Raw genomic sequence first — 7,090 nt, forward strand, 5'->3', positions numbered from 1 at the left:
TCTTCTTCGCATTTAAAAAAAAAAAAAAAAAAAAAAAAAATTATCTCCTCTTCATGAGCCACATTTGCAGGACGCCCATAACTTTTGTTAATGGTTTGTGAGCAGTTCTAAATCTTTATACTCTAATGGCATTTCTTACTTTTCTTCACTGTTATACAAGTGCCCTGTGGCTGTATGGTAGTGGCCTCATTGTCTGGGCTATTTTCTGGTGTGCAGTTGTCCATGTAGATGTTGTTTGTTTAGTGTCTTGTGAGGTTTTTGGATGTTTACTAGTGTGTTGGCATGGGAGAATGTTCCGCGCCTTTTCCTTTTTCTGCCAATTAGGGTTTCCACTATATGGTGGAGACCACATTGTATTTGCTTAGTTGGCATCTTCTGTCTTCCAAACACTTGCCAGTACGGGTCCACCTCTTAATTGATTCATCTGTTCACTTCAGACTTGGTACATGTATTCTCTAGGAAGATGTAAGGAGGTATCTTGTTCTTTATTTAGACCTTTTGAAAAGGTTTTACGGGTTCAAAGATGAAACGGTTCAAATACAAATTTTGTGTTTTCGTATGTTCATTAATCATCATGCAATTTGCATACATGTCTGTCAGTGTACTGTAGGTGTTTGGAAATTATTCTGCTGTCTTTTGTTTGATTTAAATCTGCTGATTTCTGTAATGAGTAGGCGACTTAGATCATTCTCAAACGTTTATGTACTGTACTACAAGAAAATGGTACAAATCATTTGGAAGACTTTCAGTACACTTATCCTGGCTAGCGATCATATGTCACAGAAGCATACTATTGGATTATCTGGCTGAACTTTCCTTGTCCAGACACCTCCGGCCAGTATTAGATTTTACACACTACAGAACAATCAAGGCACTGATGAGGAGCCTACATGTGGTAGCACTGTGTACCCTGGGTGGAGCAAAGCAGTTGCAGCATCCTTGGGGGATCCAGCCTCCTCATATTTCCCTGCACCTCATCTTGGGATCCAATCCTTGTGAGGCTTTCTGCCACAAGGGGTGGCCAGTTCCCTGCACAATACTGTACCATACCTTTATGACGACCCCACAGCAGCAGTTGCCTACCTATAGTTGACAGGTCTGCTTGGCCATACAGACCGAGGTCAAGCAACAGCAAGAACAACAACCAGCCTCACTAAAACATGCTACAGCACTACAGACCATACAGAACAAGGCCCTAAAAATAATCACAGGGTACACAGCAACTACACCCACAGACCACCTACACCAAGAAACCAAAGTCCTCAAAGTCAAGGATCATCTAGACATGAGAGGCACACAAATTCTTGCTGCAGCCTCCACAAACCCACACCATCCACTACACTACATGGCAGCACATCCACACACACCAAGGAACATCAAAACAACACTAAGCGCACGATATCATACACAAATACTGTCATCTCTACCCCCTCACCTGCCTCAAAGCAGCTTCAAGAAGCATATCCATGCTCAGATCACTTGCCACTCCATTCAGTCACCCAAAGACAACACACAGCTGCATGCATGGCCTCCTGATTTCCACCCTTCTGAATCCTACCTCCCTTGTGAGGACAGGGTCCACCTGGCCAGGCTGAGATGTGGACATCATCCAGCCCTCTTGAGTCATCAGAAGAGGCTGGATGACTCATCGCTGATGCCTGTACAGGATGCAACACAGCACCCCATCCTATTAATCACAATATGGAAGACTTCACTGCACATAGTTGCCTGTGCCAGCAGCACAACATACCGGTACACTCCTTGAGAGCTCTGTGGGAAAGTCCGGTTTTGGCAGTGGCCTTCCCTAGGGACTCAGGGCTATTCAGCCAGACCACCTAGGAAACAACTACTACTACAACTACTACTACAACAGGTTCACTGGAGAAAGGGTTGGTGTGACCATCTATTCATCCGAGGAAGGACTTCTTTGTTATTAAAAATAGCACAGAGGATTTTCCTCCTGGGTGATCATTACAAGCGAAGGATCACAAACTTGCACTGAGTTTCATTATAACATATCCATAGACTTTCAGTTTCTTTACAAAGCTCTTTTCCTGGTAGATTTATGGACAGGAACTAGGGTCTTGGGATAAGAAATCACTTGATGGACCTGTGTATACTAGTTTTTTTCTTATTTGTGAGAAAGAATGAATTGGTATCTTTCTGCCCTAAACCTTAGCATATTCCGGCTCATCTTCCTAGCTCTGCAAGTCGCCTGTTACGTCCAGTCCATCCAGTAGTGAATTTTACTTACAAAAGTCAGATACTGCCATCTTGATCTGGTCAGACTTCAAACAGCCCTGTTCCACGGCTCAAAATTGTTGAAGTTCAGTTTGTAAATGGGCTTCACAGTTAATTAGTCAATTCTCAGTAGAAAGGCTAATAAGGCAAGTCTCTTTGGATCAGTCAATATTACCTTATCTTTAAATTGTGTTTACACCACTGTGTTTTAAGAGCTCAGAGCTATACCTACACTATCAGTATGGTACGCCCACTTGTCTGACAGTTAATGTGCCCAGAGTCAAGGGTTCGAACCCAAATTGTGACGAACATTTAGCGTGATGCTGGTAGTCTATGTGCTTACGTGCATGCCCTGATGATTTGCCAGGGGGACATGAAGATTTTGACGCACACAAACATAGCTATTACAACACGTTGATTCATGCCTGAACTATTCCTTCAGACGCGTCTTCCCCATTCGCACTTGCATGGGGAATGACTAATTCTGGTTACTGCTCTTCCTCCTAGTAATATAGACTGAGACAGAAAATAGGTAATTGATTACTCTTCCTTCTAGTGATATGGATTGACATGAAATAGGTAATTGATTACTCTTCCTCCTAATAATATGGATTGACATAAAATAGGTAATTGATTACTCTTTGCCCAAGTAGGAGCCATTTACTTACTCTGCTTAGAATAGCGAGATGTCATCTGTGCTGGATACCCGATCGCTTAGGATTACTTTTGCTGGTGTGTTGGACAGTTAGAACCTCAAATTTTAAGCCAAAGTGCAATCTTCCATCGGTTTAAGTAAGTGCACAATGGTATCTTAATCGGAATTTTTTGTAGAAAAAAATTTGCTTGAATTTTATTGGCACCTTCATAGCCTCTTACACTTGACAATTTTCTGCACAGTTGCCATTTATTGTATTTTGGTGGATTTGGAGAACTTTACCTCTTCCTAGCTCTGAATTTCTTGTTAGTTGGAATTTATATATTTCACAGGCATTAAATTCTTTGAGGGCATTGAATTGGCAGGTCTTCATATAAAACCCTTCACTTACTAGTTCAGTACCTTATTTAGAGCTCCTGACCCATTCCAGCTTGGCATCCCCTCCCCTCTCTCTCTCTCTCTCTCTCTCTATCTATCTCTTTCTCTCTCAGGTGCTGGAGATGGCAAAGCGTGGGTTTTCTTGGCATGTACTGAACAACGCCTTCCTCTGCCATCGGGGCTTCCAGACACTGTACAAGGACCCCATTAGGTGGAGTCAGATCAATCGCAATGCTGTCCTGTATCGGGTAAGTCCCTGAACAATTGTAGAAAGTGCTGAATAGTTTTGGACAGTTGAACAGTTGCAGACAGTGATATTGCCTTTACTGGGGGGAGTCATGCTGCCCTGAACAATTTTGGACAGTGTTGAATAATTGCAGACTGATATTGCCTGGAGTGAGTCATATTGCACAGAACTGTTGCAGAGAATAATACTGACTGTAAGCAGTGTGCTACATGGCAACCATCATCCATTCTCCTGATGTAGTTCCGTTTACTTCTTTCATCTTTATCATTCTTTTTCTGTGTCTGCCCTCCTCTCTTCCTATTTTTCTCATCTTCCCTGTCACTTTTTATTACTCTTCTCTTTCAAGTGGCTTTACATTGAGTGCCAAACCTAATGGTTTCCTGTAAGCCAGGAAACCATTTACAATGCTGGGTGGTAGCCATACAACCAAGCCACATGTGTTCCCCATGTGTCAACAAGTGGGTTGGCAGAGGTTTAGTTCCCCTCCTCCATAGACCCACTAACTCAAAGACAAATGGCCACCCCTTATGGGATTATGGTGTCTGGCTAGTAATACTGCTTGCAGCATGAGCAACGTGCCTTATTGAGTGAATTGAAGAGCCTGTGGAGTAATTTCAAAAATGTCAAACTAGATAATGTGGGAAAATGGAGATTATTCTACATATGGCTTCTTAGGTCTTCCTCCATGAAAAAAAAAAAAATCTGAAAAATGATTTAAGGCACTCTGTGGAGGACTGTGAAGGTGCCATGTGTCCAAAATTCCATGTTGTATCTTTTTTCTTTTTCTCTTTTCTCTCTCTTTTTTTTTTTGGGGGGGGGGGGGAGAATTTGAGTAATTTCACAGAGCTCCTTAATTAACCCCTTCATTCCATTAACCTGTTTATTATTATTCTTGCTACAACCAGACAACTCTCTCTCTCTCTCCAGTTCAAAAAAATCCCTCCCAAGCTGAATAAAATCGTCTGGTGATATCAAAGGGTGAAATTTGTCTGGTTTTAAGGATGATGGAAAGAGATAGTCATTTGTGGAAGAACTGTGACCTCTTGATGTAGTTTAGCCTGCATTCCACGATTCACACTGCATCCAGCAGTCTGGTGTTGGTGGTAGTAGTAGTTGTAGTAGTACTGTAGTAGTAATAATAGTACTGTAGTTGTACTTGTTTTTGTAGTTGTAGTAGTAAATCAGTAGGATGGAAGTTTTGGAAGCAATGGAGAAAGTCAAAATGAGGAAAGCCCCAGGAATTGATGGAGTGTGTGGTGAAATGCTGAAGCATGGGATGGATGTGGAATATGTGCAGATTGGCCTGGGAGGAAGGTAGAGTCCTGGAGGATTGGAAGTCAGGTATAATTATTCCCCCGTACAAAGGAAAAGGGGAAAAAGAAATGTGTGGTAATTGTAGGTGCATTTATCTTCTTGGTGTAATACGAAAAGTATATGTTAGGATACTTATTGACAGAGTTAAGGAAATAACAGAGGTATGAGTTGGAGAAGAACAGAGAGGTTTTAGGAAGGGAAGAGGTTATGTAGAACAGATATTCATTCTTAGATCTTTAGTGGAAAGTTTCCAGAGAAGGGAAAGAAGTTGTATGTGGCCTTCATGGAATTGGAAAAAGCATATGACAGGGTGGATAGACAAGGATTGTGGAAAATATTAATAATATATGGAGTAGATGGGAAGTTGTTGAATACCGTGAAGAGTATGTATGAGGATGCTAAGGCTGCAGTGCATGTGCATAGTGAACTGAGTAAATTTTTCTATTTGAAGGTCAGATTGAAACAGGGATGTCATGTTTCCATGGTTGTTCAGTCTGTATATGGATGGGGTTGTAAAAGAAATACAAGGTAGGGCAGTGGATGTTGGAGCGGCCCTAATGGGAGAGGGCAGTGTTTGGAAACTCCCCGTTCTGTTGTTTGCAGATGATACTGTGTTGTTAAGTGAAGATGGGGAGCAGCAAGGGTTGGTGGATGAGTGTGGGAGAGTGTGTAAGAAACGGAATCTAAAGGTGAATGTAGGGAAGGGTAAAGCTATGGTATTCAAGAGAAATGAAGTCAGTGAATGTACAGTGAGGCCGGATGATGATGAAATGGAAAATGTGACTGTGTTTCATTAAGTACTTGGGTAGTGTGATGAGTAAGGATGGAAGTTTAGAGGGTGAAGTGCTTGAAAGGGTATAACAAGGAAGAAAGATTTCTGGTTCTTTGAAAGCAGTGAAAGAAACAGCAAAGTGAGCATGGAAGTGAAAAAGTTACTGCATGTCAGTATTGTGATACCAATTCTGATGTATGGAAGTGAAGCTTGGACCTTGTTGGAGGTACACAAGTCAAGAGTAAGAGCAGTGGAATTGAATTATTTGAGAGGAGCATGTGAAGTCACATGGAGAGACAGACTGACAAATGAGAAAGTGAAGGAGCTTTGTGGTGTGGATGTGGATGTGATAGGAAGAGTTAGGAGAAACACATTGAGGTGGTTTGTTGTTATTATTATTATTATTATTATTATTATTTTCATTATCATTATTATTATTATTATATTTATTATTATTATATCATCATCATCTTCGGTTGTGGTGGTGATGAATAGCCCAAGGTTCATCCGAAAAGTGGACTCAGTGGACTTCAGACTTAATTTGTTCTTCTCACTTTGGTTTGGACAGATGGTATTGTTCATTCTTTTTAACTTGGCGGTTATTTTTCTTTCTTGTTTCTTCAACTTATTTCCTGTAGCCCAGTGGCAGAAAAAGACAGTACAGTATTACGGCTTTATGTCCTTTCCCTTGTACTTCTTCATGACTGGCACCATATTTTAGCGTTACTCTCATGTTATAGCCAGACATCTAAGGTGGAGAGATGGCAGCTTTACTCCTATACTCTTTTGACTTTACCCAGGTGAAAAGTTGCTCTTTATCATTATTTCTGAGCTGCAGCAAGAGATTTAACAGCAGATGATGCCAGTCATGAAGAAGTGCCATGGAAAGAATGTAGAGCCAGAGTATTGTCTTACCTACCTTTTCTCTTCTCGCTCAGTTAATGATAGAATATGATGCTAGTCACAAAGAAGTGCTATGGAAAGAATGTAGAGCCATAGTATTGTCTAACTTGCCTCTCTCAAATATTGGTAGAATACGATGCTAGTCACGTAGAAGTGCCGTGGAAAGAATGTAGAGCCAGAGTATATCTAACTTACCTTGCTCCCCCCTAAGTCATGTAAGTGGGGTTTGTCCCTATTTATTTATTTGTTTTCATTGTTGCTGCATCCAGACGATTTTATTCAGCTGAGAGAGAAGCAGGAGGGGTTAGATGCAGCCTTAGTAAACCCCTTCAGTACAAGGCCCTTTGTGTTAACCCTTTGAACCCAGCGATGTGTTCTGCATTTTATTGTTGATGTTAACAGATTTTATTTTATTTAGGAAAGACCTCATTAAAGTAATAAATTAAGCATAGGCCTGTATCTGTATATTTGAATTTGTATTTATGAATCTGTCTACTTGAGTGTATTTATCTGTATCTGTTTAAGTATGTGTATGTCTGTCTGGCTGTCTACTTGAATATATGTATTTAGGTGGTAGGTG

The sequence above is a fragment of the Coenobita brevimanus genome, chromosome 21, assembly GCF_032717465.1.
Source record: "Coenobita brevimanus isolate Jiangsu-jjx chromosome 21, ASM3271746v2, whole genome shotgun sequence".
Lineage (NCBI taxonomy): Eukaryota > Metazoa > Arthropoda > Malacostraca > Decapoda > Coenobitidae > Coenobita > Coenobita brevimanus.